The 21,680-nt window shown below is 34.9% G+C and overlaps 1 non-coding gene across 1 annotated transcript; it reads left to right on the top strand.

The window, feature by feature from the left end:
- Window positions 1–8,782: 8,782 nt before the first annotated feature.
- On the top strand, window positions 8,783–8,888 carry LOC117312523 (U6 spliceosomal RNA). The gene has a single exon (XR_004526847.1). It is a non-coding gene; the product is annotated as a U6 spliceosomal RNA (small nuclear RNA).
- The last annotated feature ends 12,792 nt before the right edge of the window (window positions 8,889–21,680 follow it).

Raw genomic sequence — 21,680 nt, 5'->3', positions numbered from 1 at the left:
AGTTTTCTGTCTCCTGAACGTAAAATCTCAATACCTATTTTATATCAGCACTCAATGTAATGGCAGGACATTTAAATATGGAATTTAAAGAATTAGCTCATCAATAAAAATTGTGATTATATTTTATGAGAATTAATAAAAGAATGTGGAGTATTATAATGGCATGGATTTTTAATATAAAAGCACATGCAATTTTTTAAAAGGTTATAATTTTAAAAATTTATTTGTTATTGTGTTTATAATGTACATCAGTCTTAATTTCAAACAATTTTTATAAAATGCAAGACTTATTTGGTAATTTTTATATTGGACTTAATTGCTAACATTCTTTAGGTCTCATCAAATATACAAAGTAAAAACAGATTTCGTTGCTATCTTATTTAGGAGACTGAATTATTTTAATCATTGGATATTGTAAATGAAGCAAACTGGTGCCCATTTTCTCAGAAGTTTTCTTAGGAATAACTAAAGAAGGATTTCCACAGTTTTGTCAAGTTAGCATGAAACAATATTTGTTCCAACTTCCCCTCCCCTCTTCCTCTCTTTCCTTCTCTCCTCTCTTTACCTCCATTCATTCTTTCCTTTTGTGTTATGTCTAATATTTTTATTATTTTTTAAATATAATGCATTAAAATTTACTGATTTTGGTGTAGAAGTCTATGAGTTTTAGTTCATGTATAGGTTTGTCTAATGACCACTATGATCAGGACACAGAAGAGATCCATCACCCCAAAAACTCGTTTGTGTTGCATCTGTCGTGAACACTCCCTCCAAACCTAACCTCTAACATCCACTGATCTCTGTTCCTACAGTGTTTCCTTCTCTAAAATATATAAAATGGCATCATATAGTTGGTGTTCTAAGCAGACTGTTTCTTTGTTCCTGATTTTCTGTCAAAATCTGTTTCTCAAGACTTCTCTTTAATTTATTCCTTTCCAATACTTTATTTTCCAACGTAAGATAACACAATTTTGCTGAAAAAGAAAAGAAATTCTGACTAGTGCAAAGGAAATTATCGCAAATAATCTGTATATTAGAAACTAAAGGTTGTTAACTTTGGAATAATGACTTTTGGTTACTGCAGGTCACATTTTAATTTATATGTTTAAACACAGAGTAGTCATAGTTTATACTATTTTTATTATTGATTTTCATTTATATCATCTCATGTGCATTAACTGGTCATTAACAATTTGTAAATTTATTCCATAATTATTTACTAATTGCTTATAAAAATGCAGGTTCTGTGGTTCTGTTGTGAATAAGCATAGGTAAGACCTTCATGTACCCTGTAGCCCAGTATGAAATTTACACTTGACAATTTGTAAGTGTAAACAATTACAAATACAATATTTGTAAACAATACAAATACATTTTTCCCGAGGCATCTATTTTGTTTTTAATATTTTAATTACACATTATTATAATTATTATTACATACCTATATCTATAAACTCAGATAAACCTTTTAAATTATTTTCTAAGGATTTTCAAGGAAAAAATAGTTGGGATAAAGGGTATAACAGTTCTTGATAAATGCTTGAAAATTATTAATGAGAAAGTACCATCTGATAAATATTATGAGAACGTCCCTCTCACTGCATGCTAGCCAGGAATGAAAGTTAATAAATGAACTGTTTGCCAGCAAATTGTCTCTTGACCTTTTCATTATTTCTCTAATTATTTCTAGTGAGTTGAATTGGTCCCCCATAAAAAAAAAAATATTTCCTTTAATTGTCTGCTTAGAAATTTTACACATTTTAATTGTAGTTCTCATAATTTTTATGTAGATTATTGAATAACAATGTTTTTAGTTGGTTGTTACATTTGTAACAAACACAGTTCGCATTAATCTGTCATTTTCACGATTTTAGCAACCTTGCTTAACTCATTTATAACGAACCTTGCTTAACTCATTTATAACAAATTTTAATCAATATATGAAATAGGAAATTGCTTTTATTAGTAGAATTAATCCTATACTGCCTAGTCTAATCACGTCATCAGTAAGTCATACAATTTAACATAGTTTTTTTTTTTAATGTACTAATAGCTTTTTTTTTTTTTTTTACTTATTTTTGGCTGCATTGGGTCTTCGTTGCTACACATGGGCATGAGCTACTCTTCGTTGCAGTGCGCAAGCTTGTCATTGCGGTGGCTTCTCTTGTTGCAGAGCACGGGCTCTAGAGCGCAGGCTCAGTAGTTGTGGCACATGGGCCTAGTTGCTCCGCGGCATGTGGGATTTTCCCAGACCAGGTCTCGAACCTGTGTCCCCTGCATTGTCAGGAGGATTCTTAACCACTGCCCCACCAGGGAAGCCCTTTAACATAGTTTTTAATTAACATATTGAATATATGTAAGTCAGGGTCTTCTAAGAAGCAGATGCCAAGACAGGATTAAAATGCACAGGTTTTATATTAGGAGAAATGTCCATGTGAGACAAACTAGGGAAGAAGCCAGGTAAGACTGGGAGAGCCTCAGGTTAAGGAGAGAAGGACAGACGGTTGGGAAGAAACTTCCTAGACTGTCACACAGTTTTAAGAAGTTTTGGCAAAGCACTTGCAGTGTTCTAGAATCCAAAAAAGACCCACCAGGCACTGTGCATCTTTCTCTGTGATAGGGGATGATGCAAGATTTAGCCCTTGTCTTTTATTTCGGAGGGCATGTGTTAGCACACTCCAGATCACTGGAACCTTAAAAATTTCATGGAAATGGTTTGCTACTTTTTTTTTTTTTTAAGTGTTCCAGGATTTTACTAGGGAAAATGTCTTGTTGAGAGCCACCAGTAAGACTGCAAAGCAAGTCACACCCTGAGGAAAGGAGAGGAAGAAAAGATGAGGTGAATGAGTCTTAGGCTACTGTGCAGTCTAAGAAAGGTCCAACAAGGCACTGGGGAGTGTTCAAGCCAAGATGAGCCTTCAGAAAAGACCTGTGAATCCTAGAAATGGATTCGCCTTGGTATCTCTGGCATGCTCCTTCTTAGACTGGAAAGCCTGGCTTTGGTGCAGATGTCTCAGTGGGTTTCAGAGTCCAGTGACTGGGGTCCTTGATCAGTGACACTCCCTGTAATTGCAGTCTGACAAGCACATACTCATGGACACCATAATCTATTTTACAGTATTAGCATGCATGTGTTTAATAGCAAAATATATATAACATGGACTATGGTGTCGGACAGAAATAAGATTAAATCCTATTTCTACCATCTTTAGCTGCAGGACCATAAATTAGATAAGTTACATCTCTGAGACTGTTTCCTCAGCTGAATAAGTGGATATAATAACACTGTACTACGTGAGGAATAAATAATATGTAAAATATTATAGCTGGCTCTGAGTAGGTAAGCAAGATAAGTGTTATGCAATGTTAGCTCTAAGATTTTCTCTATCTGTAGAGTAAGGTTAAGATTATGATCAATCATGAATCTGAATGTGGCTCAAATAGTTAAGAAAATGGCACCTTAGAAACCACACGCATAAATTTAAAGAAATAAGGGCTTTGGTTTCTGTAATTAGGAGTCCAGGTCTCAGACACAGATGCATACTATCGTCTTTGTCTGTGGATGTGAATAATTCACTGATAACAAAGAGTTTTGGCTATAGGGAAAGCTACAGATTGAAGAGCTAAATCATTCAGGGAATTAACAGAAGTGTCAAGGCATTTTGAACCTACTCAGATATTAAAGCGTTCTTAGAAGAACAAGATGAAAAAATAAATAAATAAAGCATTTCTACATGCCAGAAATACCAGCATAATTATCAATGATATCTGAATTAAGATAAGCTCACAGAGGGAATTTCCTGGCGGTCCACTGGTTAGGACTCAGTGCTTCTACTGCAGGGGCCATGGGTTCAATCCATGATCAGGGAACTAAGATACCGTAAGCTGCGCAGCGTGGCCAAAGAAAAAAAGATAAGCACATAGATTATATAGATACTTGTGATTTTAACTCTCTCTAAATTTTATTTTCCAGTCAACTATGAACTTGTGAAATTTCTTGTACCTACATTCTAATTCAGTATATAAAGTAACATAGGGAAATGTATGTGGCACATTCACTTGTGGTACTTGTGTCTAGATCCACTTGGACTTAAAGTAAAGGCAAAGAAAAAAGACTAACGTCATCCATTACACATAACAGTTACAATAAACAAAAGATTAGGTAAAATAAAAATTACAGAGCACAAGGACCTGAAGTATAGGGGGAATTTATCAAGAGGATTAATTCCCTCTAATGAAAAAACACTTTTCTTGAATAGCAGACTTTTAATGGTAACAAGTATAAATGGTTTAGAACGAAACATAGATATTCTGAGTAGAATATTTAGTAGGCTGCAGTGATTTGGTCAGTATAATTTTCAAATCATTTACCATTTAATATTGATACTCCTACTAAAATGATTCATGCAGGGAAAACGCTGGTGCTTTAGCTACAGTTGGATTTTCCAAGCTAACATCAATTAATTTATATAAAATGAAATCAGAGCTAATTATATTCATCTAGTTGTTTACTAAATGTTCTTTAATGTCTCTTGATTTTAGTAAGCTCTTATTGTATTCAATAAATTGAGTATTATGAAATCTGTTGGCACAGAGATTTTATAAAGAATTGATAGAACTGAGGAGATGAAGTTAAAAAGAGAAGGTAAAAATGGGCTGCACTTCAATAATGCCTGAAGAAACTTTTACAGATATTGTAATTTTCAAATGTACAATATGTTTACAGATGTGCCCTGCATTTAGTCTGCCTTGTTTTATTTTGATTTTTGTTGAGTCTCCTGCCTGCTTGCTAAAAGCTAGAATGCTTTAGGCCCATGTACAATTGAAAGCAGAGGCATCCTTGAGCTTTAAAGCATTGAACAAACTGGAAAATGCATCATACCACATACTGAAGTGAAAGAAGTCTGTGTTTTTGTGTTTTTCTTTTTAAATAAAAATTTTCAAAAAGTTAAAACAAAAAGAGACAAGGTTGATTAAAGGAAAAAAAAAAGGCATGTATCCCTTTCCCGGTTTGTGGACACAGAATTATGTTATATGCTCACTTTCAAATCCATTCCTATTATGAGTTATAATGTTTATCATCTGTTGGTTATATTGTAAATATTGGGTTAGCCAAAAAAGTTCGTTTGGTTTTTTTCCATAAGATGGCTCTAGTAGCACTTAGCTGTCTTTAACTTCATTCAAAACAATTCTGTTAGATTGCATTGTGACAGCTGTCATATCAGTGTGCATTAAAAAAAAAGCTTATCAAAATTGGTGAATTTTTGTGTAATCATTTTAATATTGAAGATGGAAGAAAAAAGCAACATTTTCAGCAAATTATGCTTTATTATTTCAAGAAAGGTAAAAAAAAGCAACTGAAACGCAAAAAAAAGATTGGTGTAATGCATGGAGAAGGTGCTGTGACTGATCAAATGTTTCAAAAGTGGTTTGAGAAGTTTCGTGCTGGAGATTTTTCGCTGGATGATGCTCCACAGTCAGGTAGACCAGTTGATAGTAATCAAATGGAGACATTAATTGAGAACAATCAACATTATACCATGCGGGAGACTGCAGACATACTCAAAATATCCAAATCAAGCATTGAACATCATTTGAACCAGCTTGGTTATGTGAATCACTTTGATGTTTGGGTTCCACATTAGTTAAGCGAAAAAAACCTTCTTGACTGTATTTCCACACGTGATTCTCTACTGAAACATAATGAAAACGTTCGTTTTTAAAACAAATTGTGATGGGCCATCAAAAGTGGACACCGTACAGTAATGTGGAACAGAAGAGATAGTGGGGCAAGAGAAATGAATCACCACCAACCACAGCAAAGGCCGGTCTTCATCTAAAGAAGGTGATGTTGTGTATACGGTGGGACTGGAAGGGAGGTCCTCTATTATGGGCTCCTTCCAGAAAACCAAACAATTAATTCCAACAAGTACTGTTCCCAATTAGACCAACTGAAAGCAGCATTTGACGAAAAGCTCCCGGAAATAGTCAACAGAAAGCACATAGTCTTCCATCAGGATAATGTAAGACCACATGTTTCTTTGATGACCAGGCAAAAACTGTTACAGCTTGGCTGGGAAGTTCTGATTCATCTGCCGTATTCACCAGACATTGCACTTTCGGATCTCCATTTATTTCGGTCTTTACGAAATTCTCATAATGGAAAAAATTTTGATTCCCTGGAAGACTGTAAAAGGCACCTGGAACAGTTCTTTGCTCGAAAAGATAAAAAGTTTTGGGAAGATGGAATTATGAAGTTGCCTTAAAAATGGCAGAAGGTAGTGGAACAAAACAGTGAATGCATTGTTCAATAAAATTCTTGGTGAAAATGAAAAATGTGTCTTTTATTTTTACTTTAAAAACCGAAGGAAATTTTTGGCCAACCCATAGTTTTTCAGTGTTCTAGTTCTGTTTTTATTTTTCCTCATAACTGAAAAATATTATTTCTCATTACAAGCTTTCATATGTCTGAATTTTTTCTCTAAATACTTAATTTTTATACATTGGCTGGTTGTGATCTTTATTTGTTGGGTAAAAAATTTTAAATATTTTTCAAAGTACATACACTGGGTCTTCTTTTAAAGGAGAAAATCCAATAAATGATTTTTTTATCTTCCATAAAAAAGACAGTAGGTTTGAGGAATGGGTTCTGATATTCCTGTGTCCCATTATCAGATTCCCCTAATTCATTTTTTAAAATATATTTGACATATAACATTGTGCCAATATAATGTGTATAACATGTTAAATTGATACATTAATACATTGTGATGTGATTACCACTGTAGTGATAATTAGAACCTTTACTGAATTACATAATTATCATTTCTTTTTAGTGGTTTAAAACATTAAGTTCTAGTGTCTTAGCACATTTAGTGATTATAATACAATATTGTTCTCTATATTTATGATACTGTTCACTAGATCTCTAGGACTTATTTACCACTCAATGCCAAGTTTGTACACTTAAACAGCAAATGTTCTATCCACCCACCACCGTCCCCTGTAACCACCATTTGGCTCTCTGTTTTTATGAGTTTCGCATTTTTAGATTCCACATATAAATGATATTGTACAGTATTTTTTTCTCTGTCTGAATTATCTCACTTAGCATAATGTGCTCAAGGTCCATCCATGTTATTGGGAAAGGCAGGATGTCTTTCTTTCTCATGGCTAAATAATATTCCAATGTATATAGAGTGGACACTTGAACAACATGGGTTTGAACTTCCTGGGTCCACTTATAAGAGGATTCTATTTCCACTAAATGTATTCATACTACATGATCCAAGTTTGGTTGAACCCCAGGATATGGAACCATGGAAATGGAGGGCTATCTATAAAGTTATACTCCATTTATCCATTGTGGGGAGGGTTGGCATATACACCACTATCTTTTATCCGTTCATCTGTTGATGGGCATTTAGGTTGTTTCCATATCTTGGATATTGTAAAAATTGCTGCAATAAACATGGGAATGAATATATCTCTTAGATATCCTGTTTTCATTTTCTTTGAGTATATACCCAGAAGTAAAACTGCTGGACCATATGGAAGTTCTATTTTTAATTTTTGAGGAACCTCCATGTCATTTTCCATAGTGGCTGCACCAATTTACATTCCCACCAAAAGTGTACAAGGGTTCCCTTTTAGTCACATCCTCACCAAGACTTGTTATCTCTTGTCTTCTTAATGATAGCTATTCTAACAGGTATGAGGTTATATCTCATTGTTGTTTTGATGTGTATTTCCCTGAGGATTAGTGATATTTTCATCTTTTCACGTACCCATTGGCCATTTGGATATCTTCTTTGGACATATGTCTATTTCGTTCCTCTGCTCATTTTTTAATTGGATTTTTTGTTGTTATTGAGTTGTATAAGTGCTTTACATATTTTGGTTATTAACCCCTTAGCTGAAATACGATTTGCAAAAGCTTTCTCTCATTCTGCATGATTTTTTGTTGTTGTTTCTTTTGCTGTATAGAAGCTTCTAAGTTTGGTGTACTCCCATTTGTTGATGTTTGCTTTTGTTGTTTTTGCTTTTGGTGTCATATCCAAAAAATCACTGCCAAGATCAATGTCAAGGAGCTTCCTCCTATTCCCTGTATTCTTGAACACAAGTCAGCTCTATGACTTTTGCCAAGACTGACTACTCTCATGGGGACAGGAGAGATGAAAAAACAAATGGAGGAAAGAGGGTCCAGAAAACAATGTAAGGCCCAAATGTACATGACAAAAAATAAGATGACTTCCAGCAATATTTCATAGTCTTTCAGTAAGGACAGACATGTGGTCCTTCACTTTCTTATTGAGAAAAGCTAGATAAACTTGGTGAAAAGAGAAGTTGAAAAGACTGAGTTTCCATATAGTGCGTACTCACCCTATCAATCCCATGAAAGAAGCAAAATGTCAAGCAGGACAACCTTGTGCTTAAAGGTTCGGTCTATTGAAAACAATCATAAACATCATGTGGAACAAAAATATCATTGTCTAGGGTAGAACAGATGACTGTGCCAAACCCTAACAGTCAGTGCTCTGCTGTGGTTGGGTCATCAGAATTATTGGAGATCAGTCATCCTTAATCAGAAATTCAGCATATTTAATAAACAAAGAAAAACAGCATCACTGAGCACTAACTGTATGTGAGTAGTTCTTTTGTACTTTTTCAAGGTATGATTTCTTCCAAAATAGAAATGGAAGCCACTTGTGAATAGTCATGGCAGGCCCAAAGAGTAACAGACAAAGTAATTACTAAGACAGTTGTATAAGAATGGCTTCATGCTTGCTTCAACAGAACATATATTAAAAATTGGAACGATACAGAGAAGATCAGCATGGCACTTGCGCAAGGATGAGATGCAAATTCACAAAGCATTCCATATGTGTGGAGTTTGGGATTAACATATACACACTGCTATACATAAAACAGATAACCGGGCTTCCCTGGTGGCACAGTGGTTGAGAGTCCACCTGCTGACGCAGGGGACGAGGGTTCGTGCCCTGGTCCGGGAAGGTCCCACATGCCGCGGAGCGGCTGGGCCCGTGAGCCATGGCCGCTGAGCCTGCGCGTCCGGAGCCTGTGCTGCGCAACGGGAGAGGCCACAGCGGTGAGAGGCCCGTGTACCGCAAAATAAATAAATAAACAAACAAATAAATAAATTTTAAAAAGTGTCCCTTTAAAAAAAAAACAGATAACCAACAAGGACCTACTGTAGAGCACAGGGAACTATACTCAATATTTTCTAATAACCTATATGGAAAAGGATCTGAAAAAGAAAAAATATTTAGAAATATACACACACACATATATAACTGAATCACTTTGCTGTACATCTGAAACTAACACAACATTGTAAATCAACCATACTTCCATTAAAAAAAAAAAAGAATAGCCTCAATGGCCTTAGCATTTATCTTTTAAGAAGTGACTCACAATGAGCGCTGACAATTAAACAGATTATCTGTTCATAAACAATAAGAGATTTTGTGTTGATTATTTAAGTTTACATCCAAGACAGTTGCAAGTTAACCATTTAATTTTAGAAAATACCCCCTTTAGGCTTAAGTATATTCCCCTTTCATTTATTAGTTCTGTAACTGACTGAATAGAAATAACGGAAGTATTTACTTCTCCTGATTTCATTCACATGGTCAGTTGCCTTTGTAAAAATGAATCTTACCAAGTCAAAAAACACTGCACTGACAAGCTGTGAGCAATGACAATAATTTCACTAATGCAGTTGCCAAGTACACTAATTATCCTAATGATGGTTCAGTCGCCTGATAATCACATCCCCCAAGGATCATATACAGTCAACCCACACAGCTGCAGAGTCCTCTCCAGGCTCATTTTGCTTATTCCTGTCTCAGTAAAAACTACATAATATTACTTTATTAGCATAAAATAATCATCATAGCTGAACATGAGCTGAACAGAGAGCTAGACTGCTGAAGGGTAATCGAGGAGACTCCTACATGAGGTGCTTAGTCCTGTCATTCATTTCTCCAACGCCTGATAGAGCCATAATTTAGACCAGAAATCTGCTTCCATCTAAAGTAATGCTGTGGATTTTGAAGGGATAAAAATACTTAAGTGATCTATTTTCCTAAATCAATGGGCACACTGACTGATAAAAATATTTTGAAATCCTAAGTGATGTCTTTATAGGTTTGCTGAAAATTTTTTTTTCTTTCCTTCCTGAATTCTCAAGCAGTGACCCAAAATGGCTTTCACAAGTCTATCGAATTTTAAAGTCTAATTTGCAATAAAAGAGTATTTACCTTATCACAGAGTTAAGAGAGCAGCACTTGTATTTGGGGAAAGGAGACTTAATGGTTATTTATTCCACATTCAATCATTTTGCAAAGATTTTTTTTATACTTTAAATTTCTTGATTAGACTTTTTCAAGAACTGAGAAGGGTTTGAGATTTTGCCAGCTGTGTGCTAACAAGTTAGTCTGTCACAGTTTAACAGATGCAGAAAAAGAGGTTCCAGGTTAGGGACAAAAGATTTTGCTGTTCATGGCACAGCATATAGCATAAGCTGCATGTTTGCATTAGTTCCCTTTGTCCCCTGTGTCTTATGGGGCAATGTGGAGCCATGTGTGTGCATGCTGCCCACACAGGTGGTTTGTATCACAACTGAGAAATATAAGGTTAGGAAACCCCAATCTTTTAAAGAATCTACTAGAAACCTGCCTCATGTTTACCCTGAAGGGACGGATTATCTTTATTATCCTGGACAGCAATCAAACCTGCTATCTGCCCCACAGGAAGAAACTATCCCTATTTTCAGCCTTGAAAATGTAGTTCAGAAAAATATAGCAGAGTAAAGTCTCTGCTTGTAAGATGTGTAGAAACGCAGGAGACGAATGGAAATGATCTCCCAACAGATTTTCCAAGTTTATAATCTGATAAATAATTTTCAAGAACTGCCACTCTCCAGATATGCTTTATTTTGTTATTATTTACAACTTTTCTTTTGTTTTCATTTGTTTGTTTGTTTTGAGTGGAATGCTAACATAGAACAAAAGGAAATAAGAACAGAGCAGGTATGTAAGATTGGGTTCTCCAAATATAGTTGCCGACAGAATTATACAAGCAAGATACTTGTTGCGAGTAAAGGATTTATAGATAAAGGGGAAAGGAAGCAGTTTTGGGCAGAGAGAACTTTCAGAAAACTATACAAATCTGGCTCTTGTAAAAGGGAAGAGGGAGGTAAAGGAGGGCTGGACAGAACTGCAGTGAAATTCTGGGAAACTTACAATCCCAAGAGGAGTCTCAGAGTACCCATGTGATTTCAGTCATTGACTGAAGAGAGCATGGGCTTCGTTTATATGCTGTCAGATCCCGAATATCTAGCAGGTATAGTTTGTCAGCTAAATATACTCCTAGAAACAAGTTCTCTCTTGAGAGATCTCATCAGAGCATTCACAGAACTGCTGTAACAAGGATAGTAAAACTTGCAAGGGTAGTTAAAAGCCACAGTTTATTCCTGTCTGGAATGTCCTCTGTTTCATACACGTTTCAAAGGTTTCCACCCTGGAAGGTATTATTAAAGCTAAGTAATCTTATGTTTTGCAATTGGAGACTAAGATATAAATCCACAGCTCCCTGTGATATAACATAAAAATTGACAGGCAGAAGCAAAATGAACAAAAGAGATTTCAGAGTTATAGCATAGAACAGAGCAAACATTTTCTTTAAAAAACTTGATAGTAGGCTTCCCTGGTGGCGCAGTGGTTGAGAGTCCGCCTGCCGATGCAGGGGACACGGGTTCGTGCCCCGGTCCGGGAAGATCCCACATGCAGCGGAGCGGCTGCACCCGTGAGCCATGGCCGCTGAGCCTGTGCGTCCGGAGCCTATGCTCCGCAGCGGGAGAGGTCACAACAGTGAGAGGCCCGCGTACCGCAAAAAAAAAAAAAAAAAAAAAAAAAAATTGATAGCAAATATGTTTAGCTTTCATATCACACTCTCTCTGTCACAACTACCCCACTCTGCCTTTGTAGTATGAAAGCAGCCACAGACATATAATCAAATGGGACGGACTGTGTACTAATGAAATTTTTTCCAAAAACATTGGTGGGCCAGATTTGGTCCATAGACCATCGTTTGCCAACTACTGATGTAGAATAATGTACTGTCTGTTCTGCACATAGAAATGGACGAACAGATGACAATTCCCATCTAAAAATATGGAAGCCAAACATTGGAGATATACATTTTCTTTGAAAAGTTATAATATTGGCTATTAAAGAAAGCATCTTTAGAACACACAAACATCCACTGTTGTATGAAATTCTTCTGTGCTTTCGGAGCACAGAAGATGATTCAGGTAAAGGTCATGTAGTCATTTATACTTCAATAGAACAAGTAAGCATATAGAGGGTTGGCAAAGGGCTGGAGAAATGAAGAGGTTATATATAAATGTAGCCCAATATTTTCTATTTTTAGCATATCCTGTATTGAAATGAAGATATTTAATAGAAAAAAACAATTTACATGTACTTATTGGTATACAAATTTGAGACAGAACCTAGAAAACAGCATCAGTGATAATAAGGTATAGAAGTTTTCATTTTGTTCTCAAGCAAAAAATAAATTTAAAAAAAGAGTCACTGGTTACCCAAGTAAATATACAATCCTTTGATTTAGTTTGCGTTCTCCTAAAACATCACCTAATTCTGATGTAGGTGGCTTACATGGTAAATGATCCCAAGAAGTAGGAATAAAGCGGGACAAAAAAGAGAATAACTACATACAAGGTTGCAGTTGTCACAGTTGCCTTGGTAGATAACACAGATTCACTTCCTCTGCAACCTTTGGCAGGTCATGCTTGCCACCCAGAATTGTCTGATTGTCTGAAATTTTTTTTCCCCCTGGGGATAGACATTATTGACTTATTTTATTTCAACTAGTCCTTTTAACTAGCACAGAATAATTCTGTAAACAATCCACTTGTTTTTTAAAAACTATTTCAACTTTTTTTTTTTCCACCGAAACCTTCCTAATTCAAAAGTAATCCTGGGATACATCAGCACCATCTAAAATCAAAGGCTAGAGAGCACTGTTTCAAAATATGAGAGCACTGATCCTACTGTCCGTATGCATGTCCAAATTGATTCTTTCTTTTACTACTCCACACCCAGTTTGATTATAAAATCCCACCTGGAACTAGTCCAAATGCAGAGTACAAATGGGATTGACTAAAGCTAGTGGGCTAGTTACTAGTTATATAAAAATGTTAATTAACAGAATTATATCCTTTTAGAGCCAGATGATAAACATATTTCAATTTAAATACAAACTCTGATTAATTGGTAGGGGCTGCCTAGAGGTCTGGGTTGAGAACACTTGCACTTGTAGGCTGAATGAATAAGCACTCCTTGGCTAATTATTGATATATGCAGGGACACAAAGTAGAGTAGTGGCTACTTCTGAGCTAAATATTCACATACCGTGCCCTGGAGAAATTTTAATGAGGGCCATCAGGGAACCCACTTATACTAGCTGTAAACTTGGCCAATTAACTCTGTTGTACTTGTTTCTTTATTTATAACATGGGACTAATATTAGTACCTGCCTAAGGATTTGTGTTCGTTTTACTGAGGGGAGGGGTGGTACATAAATGAAACTAACTTAATAAGTTGCTTAGCACTGTACCTGACAAAAATTAAGGGATTAATAAAGGCTAATTTTGGTAATTATAATAACCGTGACCATGTAAGCCATCAGCAACATTCACCTGTGTCAGGCACTGTGCTAAGAGCTTTATATCCTTTTCTTTCTTCACAACAAAAATATAAAACAGATATTTTTACTACCATTAGATAAACAAAGACAACAAACTACTGAGAATTTTATGTTGCCTTACATAAAGTCAAAATTTAGTTTGGGGAGCAGAAGTAAAACCAGGTCTGTGATTTACTGACTGTGGCAACCTCTATTATATTTATTCTTATAATAATAACATAGTAGTAGTATAAATAAAATTGATGTATTTTGTTTGAATAGGATATTTCTGAAAGCTCTGTCATCATCTGAACTTATGAGTAAAATGAATATAGGTATTAGCCTATGAGTGAAAATTTTCTTAGAAAAAAATTTACAGGATATTTCTTTTAGGAAAAAGGGAAACAAAGTTATATTAACCATTTAGAGAGAGAGATATTAAGTATGCTCACATTAAAATGTGTAATTAGTCAGAAATATTTTCTATTATCATCATAGGCAACAATACAAATTATGATACAAGTAAGTAAAAGTTTTTCTTCCTAAAAGTAGATAAATAAATATCTCTAATCTTCCTGGATGAATCTTGGGAGTAAATAAGTTAATGATATGAGAGCTCCTCCTGAAATTTCAACCTTCAGGGAGACACAAAATCAAATATACCAATAAAATGTATAAGCTATACATTGCTAAAAGGAAATCCCCAAATCCATATTGTATTGGAAGGTAGACTAAATAGCTGTTCACCAAGGACGCCTTTGCACCACCATAGAAGTATTCTTTCCCACAACATTGTTATCTGGCTTGACCTTGTGATTTGCTTTGATCAATGACATGGCAGTGTGCATATTCTTGTGATTTAAGAAAAGAAACGAGTCAGTTTGGCAAAAGCAGGATAGTGATGGAGACAGTGGCCAGAGAAGAGGTCACAGAATTAGATCTCAGACAACTCTTTACTATTTGAAATCACTATTAGTTACAATTGTCTTAACTGTAAATATTCTCTAGGATTGAAATTTCTTTTGTACCCATTCTACAACCTTATTCCAGAATGTAGTAACTGAAAGAATATATAATTGGGAAACACCAATATCCCCAAGTTTGAAAGTTTCTGAGTAGCTTCTTGGTGAATCTCTACACAAATTATTCAGGATAGAAACCAAAAATGTTTATTTGTGCTCAGGACAGATTTTAAATTATAAGACAGTATCACCTCTCTCGTTGGTTGTCTCCATTGTCATGAGACTGCATGCTTTATTTTATTATTTATTTATTTATTTTTGTTTGCGTTGGTCTTCGTTGCTGCGCTTGGGCTTTCTCTAGTTGTGTCGAGTGGGGGCTACTCTTTGTTGCAGTGCACAGGCTTCTCACTGTGGTGGCTTCTCTTGTTGCAGAGCACGGGCTTGCGGGTTCTAGAGCACAGGCTCAGTAGCTGTGCTGCACGGGCTTAGTTGCCCCGCGGAATGTGGGATATTCCCAGACCAGGGATCGAACCTGTGTCCCCTGCATTGGCAGGAGGATTCTTAATCACTGCGCAACCAGAGAAGTCTCAGCTTGCATTATTTTTTAAAATAAAAGCCCATATTTCTTTCAATATTTTAAAGGATATTCAGAGTACTTCTTTTTCTCAGAGTAACTTCTACTTTAATTATATTCCATGCTTATTGTAGCTTACTTCCAGACGTGCTAACTCTTCTGTCACTTCTTTGTGCCCATGGAAATCAGTCCTTCCAAAATAACTTCTAAGGCTTATTCTCTGTAGAAAGCTTTGCTAAAGATTCAGGGCTGAATGCAGGGGTTATATTATCATAAATAGCTGATTTTAAAAGTGTAAAACTGAGTAATATATATCTTTGTTCTTAAAAGTCTCGTGGCCCTCTAGGTAGACAATTACAGGGTATGTCTGACTTGGAATTTCTCTTTGTTGTTCTTTCAACCTGTTTCACTTTGGTTGTGTCCAGAAGTTGAAAGTTCCTCCCAGCTTTACTAGTTTATTCTGGTCTCTCTTTCCCCTTTGTATCATATAGTTCTGGACCTTCCTTTATATATCCCAAACACTATTAAGAAGCTTAACTGTAGTTTATTTCTCTACTCATGATCATAGGAGTTTATCTATTAGTAATACAAAAAAAAATGGCAGAGGGACTTCCCTGGTGGTCCAGTGGTTAAGACTTTGTGCTTCCACTGCAGGAGTCACAGGTTCAATCCCTGGTCCGGGAACTAAGATCCCGCATGCCACGTGGTATGGCCAAAAAAAAAAGAGGCAGAAACTTTGAAATAAATGTCTTTCTCTTGGCAAATAGCAAGTGTGAAGAGTGGCTTCTTTCCCCATCATTCTTTATAAGCATAAGAGAACACTTTATAGATTTTGTTTTTTGCCTGGTACAAAGCTATCCTCTTATTCCTTTTTTTGAAAGCAGAAGTACCCACAGGAAGATTTTGTTTATTTATTAATAATGAAATTTGCCTTTCTTTTTCTTGAATTTCAGGTTTGCAAGGGACCTTAGAGAGCTAATCTAAAATAATGCCCTTCTCTCTCTTCCATAAAAGCCTTGCCAAGTCTAGTACAGGATGATAAATTTCAGAGCTTTGAGCTGTTCAGTTGCCTTCCATGCTGACTTAATAATGTTCAAGTATTTCCCAATTTAATAGATGTCTTAATTATATTTTTCGTTTTTAGTTATATGCATAAGTGGTCTCTACTTATGTTTCCAAAGCTAAAAACAAGAGTAAAGTATGCACAACACAACTTTATTTCAGAGGTTATAAAAATCTGATTCAAATCCTGTGTGATTTTTCAGTAGAAAAACAATAGCTAAATATGTAAGGTAGGTGAAAAATAATTACAAAGAAGAAAAATGCACATGTATAGTGTAAAATTACATTGAAGAGTGACAAAGATGTAAATAAGCGGTATTCAGAAACAGTGTAAGTTGATTGACAAAGATGTATTACAGTAGAATTAGTCATAGATGCAAACAATTTACAAGATAATTCGAATTACTCTTTGGCATATTGACTGACCATTAAAGACTAAATTCATTTTAATAAATCTATAATTATGATACTGTGCTATGATGGATTTATGAGGCTCTCTCTCTTTCATCTCCACACCCATGCACATATGTCCTTCACAGAGAGAAAAGCACAAAAGTGCTTCTAATTTTAGTGGCTTCTTGTTGATGATGTTGTTGCTTGTTGCTGTTGTCAATGTTCTAATCATTAGGAGAAAAAATTGGGTCGTGATATGAATTTACAAGCGTATTGACCAATATTTGGAGGGGGGAACAAGTAAAACTGCCTAGATATGTCAATAGGCCATTTAAAATTCATATCTATGCAAACATTTTTGTATAACATGTGTTTAAATGATACAAAAATATGGAAAATTAGTCAAAATAGTCAAATATGAAGAGGTTTTTGATATCTTAACCTGATAATCTATTTGTTGGTCTTTTTGATAGTTCACAATAATATTTTTGCTTTAAGATATAGAATTAAGTTTAAAATCTTCACCAGAAGAAAAAGTCTTTCTTCCATCTTTTGGTTACTACTATACTTTATGAAATTCAAAAGAATTAGTTGGTCAGTTGACTATGTGATGCACTTAATATGCTCAGCATAATATCCAATTATATTCAATTTCTATCTCTTCATGACATGTGAATTTGTAGAACTGGTATATCAGGAACATTTTGAAACTTCACTCTTTAAAAATGTTTTGACACTGACTTTATAAAGCAATATTAGTACATTTTTTGAGGAATATTCAGATATGGGGACACACGTCTGAAACCATTAGGATAACTTAACATTTTTAACTAGAAGTTCTAATTATTTTATATGAATCTGTGGACTCTGTATTCTCTGAATATAAAATATAGGCTAATTATTATTATACTATTGATATTTCTGGTGCTCAGAAGTATATGTGTCCATTTAAGGACTTATTTGACATATTTGAAAGTAGAATTATATTTGGAGAGACAGTGGGAAAATTACTAATTGAGTTTTGATATAGAAATTCATTACATCTTTCAGTAAAGAGTCTCTTTCAGAAGTAACTTTTTTTATAAATCTCTAAGAAGATTTTTTTGATATATTTCATATGTTTGTATATGTTAGTATAGAAAGTCATTTCTAATGAAGTGCAATATTGATCACAGGTGATCATTTTTAAAATGTATAACGGATAACTTATTTTTAATGGAAAAATTTTGTAATGTTGATAAAGATGACAAAGATGAAAACATGAACATTCATAATACAAGGGGTTATGACTCAGAACTAGACACTGTTTTGTGTGTACTGTTCTCATTTCTAAATAATTTTATATAGGACAATTTTTCAGATATTAAAACACTTATTGATGCTGAATGCTGTCCAGATTTAGTAACCAAAAATTTAGAGCATTCATTCAGTGTTATATTAGTAAGAAAAATACAAAAGAAATTGAAAAGATGACAATTTTGCTCAAAGCAATTGTACTAAATTATAAAATAGCAAGCATGCAAAAGAGCCTTTGAACTGGCTTCAGAAACATTTTGGAAAAATACATTAATAAAACATCTCTGCAAGTAAATTAAAAAAACGGTATTTGGTTGGAGGGACTCATGTGCATTGAAAATATTTTATTACAGTGATCTTAATTGTAAACTGCATGTGTTGGGTACAAAAATGTTGAATAATAAGCATTTGGTAGCTAAATGCAAAATATTACAACTTTGTAGCCAGAAGAAATCTTAGCAGTCTTTTAAAAAACATGTACATTCACATCAGTATTACTAAACAGAAGCCTCAAGTAGGGCACATCTATTCAAGAGGTTCCTTTCCCTCCTCCTCTCTTCATAGCAGTCCAACTGTGCTAAATCATGCAAAGAGAAAACGAACAAATAATTCACTCCAAGGCTGGAAATCAATGTTGCAGAATACCTGAGAGATAGAGGCCACTCATCAGCAGGCCCAGCCAGGCATTGAGAAATTAATGCTGAATAACCAAGAGGATAGGAACCTGGTGTGGTTGTTTGGTTCAACGCTTCATGGGGCTTGGCTCACACAGAGCACATACACTTCAGAAATGTGAGGTGGATGATACTTTCTTACTTAGTCTTCATTTGGTCTCTGAAGCAGTAATTGGTTGTTGAAATGAGCTGCTCACAATACACTTAGAATTTAATATCCCAAAGTGTAGGCTAGAGAGGGCTGGCTGTTATTTTTGCTTTAAAACTGGTGGCTTAGTTTGTGTTGTTAACATTTAAAGCACTCTTTTGGAAAAACAGAAAATTCTGGGACTGGAACAAAGAATTACAATTTCCCTAGAACATTTTTGGGTGTGGGGGAGGAGGGATCTAAAACTTGTACCTTGAAAAGGGTTAAAGCAGACAGTGTAACTGAAAAAGCCCAAATGACTACTTTTACTCTCTCCAGAACAACCCTTTTGTTCTGATTGAGCTAAGAGTCCCAGATGGGAAGAAGCATGGCATCAGTTCAAAAGAAACACTGCTCTATTTATTTTTCAATCACTACGCAGATGCTTTTGGATGTTTTCTGAGTATGGGCATCCTTGCACAGAATGTAGAAATATTTTTAATAAGATTCTTCACAATGTAAGTATCTAGAAAGAAATCCAAAGCCACTAATATTTGCAAATGGTGTGTTCTTATTTCAGCATGTCTAAACCAATTCACCGTTACGCAACTTCCTTGCACAGACCACAAGATGAATATTATTAATCTGCAGAAATTTTTTCTCAAACACGAAAAGGAATAATAATATATATGCCAGTCAATACATGACATTTATTCATCATCAGTATTTATTTTATCTGGCTATATTTTGTTCCAAAAATGAAAGTCTTCATGATGGTAAGTGTTCAACTGTGACAAAGTTTGAGTTATACAATACTAGAAAAATAAACTGAAAATAATTTCCTTTTTAGAGTTTTAGGACGTTAGAGATATCAGTTTGGATCAGTACATAATCAACACAGTTGATTGTGGATGATATTTACATCGTATGCAGATACTCACTGAGCACCTTTCAGACACACTGAGTTCTTCGATGATACACAAACATCTATGCACGCTTCTGTCTTAAATAAGACATTTGTGTCCTCGGCCTAGACTTCTCTTCTCTAAGCATTTGCATGCCTTTCTCCCCTAACTCTTTCAGGTCTTCACCAGAGCACTACTGATGATGGCTGCATAGCCTGTGGCCAGCACAACTCAAGAGGCATCATTCACATAGATTACAGTGTGAATGACGGTCTGGAGTTGTGTGATGCTGCAACCCTTGTGTTTATGTTATACGTAGCACCCTGTGAAAGAGGCCTTCCCTAAGCACTGTTTAAACCAAAATTCCCCTCTCCAATATTCCCTTCCCTCTTCCCTTCTTAGAATTTATCTCTGTAGACCATGCAACATAGTTTCCTTCATGCTTTTGCTTGTTTCCCTTTTAGTATATAAACTCCATGGAGATATGGGTTATTGTCTATTTTTCTACAGATGTACTTCTAGCATCTAGAACAGTGGTAAGCAATCAATAAATATCTGCTGGGCAAGAAAACAATCTGTGTCATATCTTGTACTGATTGTTTGAGAGAGAGGGAGCAGGGAGAGAGACAGAGACAGAAGTTGGACAGAAAGAGAGAGCAAGAGAGTTGAGAGAGTAAGAGAAATTTAGCTTAAAAGATCTTATGGTGCAGATGGAAAACAGATTTAAGAAAGCCCTTCAAATTAGGAGGACAAAGACAACAGTGGAAAGAGATACACGGGACAAGTGTAGAAACTACTATTGACGTAGAACAAAATAACAGCCATATATGGGCTAATTCAGAGGTCACAAGTAGAGATACAGTGCAGAAAAAAAAATGAGTATAATAATTTAGGACATTCCCATCCTTCTTAACAGAGTCATTGCAAAAAGATTTTGTTAAAATTACGTTAAAAGAGGAGGTTTGTAGTTGGACAAGAGTGGCAAGTTCCTTCTTTGGTCAACTCAAGCATGTGCTTAAAATCCATCTAAGCATAAGTATGTTTATCATAGTGGATACTGCAGTCATGCTAGTATATGATGGATCATTAGATAAGAACAAGTTTTAAAAATCATTAAAATTTTTATTTCACTGATAAAAAATTATTTTAGATGAAATTGTTTGCCATGGATATTTTAATGTTTAAATAATAATGCAACTTTCTATTGACTTTCCTGATTTCTACTCACAGGGCCCAAAGTAAATAATACGTATGTCATTATTTTTCTTTTTTCTACACAAAGTGATTGACTAACAAGTATGAGAATTGCAAAAACAACTGTATTTTTTATACTTCAAATAAAAATCATTCATGAGGTAATCATTGGAGACTTTGTAACTTGGGGATAGTACGGTAAACCAATAATAATTTTAAAAATTTTGATCTTGAATATGATGCCAAAATGCTGAATAAGACTAAAAGGCATCAGAACCTTCTTAAAGTAGCAGATTATCTTTTAAAGCAAAGAAGATAAAATAGACTCAAAATATAATCTAGTACTTCAGTAAAAATGTTTATTAGATTTAAAATGATCATATAAGCATTTTAACTAATTCTTGATCTCTTTTACGCACTCTGTTATCATAAAAATTGTCTTAAATGATTTCAATATTCCATTTGAACTATTATTATAGTATAAATATAGCAAAACCAATAAACTGCTTTCATAAAACAAAGGGTCAAAATACAGTCTTATGAAAACCTGTTTATAAAAAATGATCAGCAAGATTTTCTAATAGTTTTGTGTAGTAACTGGCCCTATAATAAAAAGCTAACCTGATCATAAACACTTTGCTTGATTTTACTGGTTATTATGGGAATTAGCTAAGGCACATAACCGTGGTTACTACAAACTGTCCATAGTAATTCTCTAAGGGGCTCTAAAAATATAGAGGGAAATGTTGATATCGCTCA

Source organism: Tursiops truncatus, chromosome 5 (assembly GCF_011762595.2).
Source record: "Tursiops truncatus isolate mTurTru1 chromosome 5, mTurTru1.mat.Y, whole genome shotgun sequence".
Classification (NCBI taxonomy): Eukaryota; Metazoa; Chordata; class Mammalia; order Artiodactyla; family Delphinidae; genus Tursiops; species Tursiops truncatus.
This window is presented reverse-complemented; position numbering and strand designations above follow the sequence as displayed.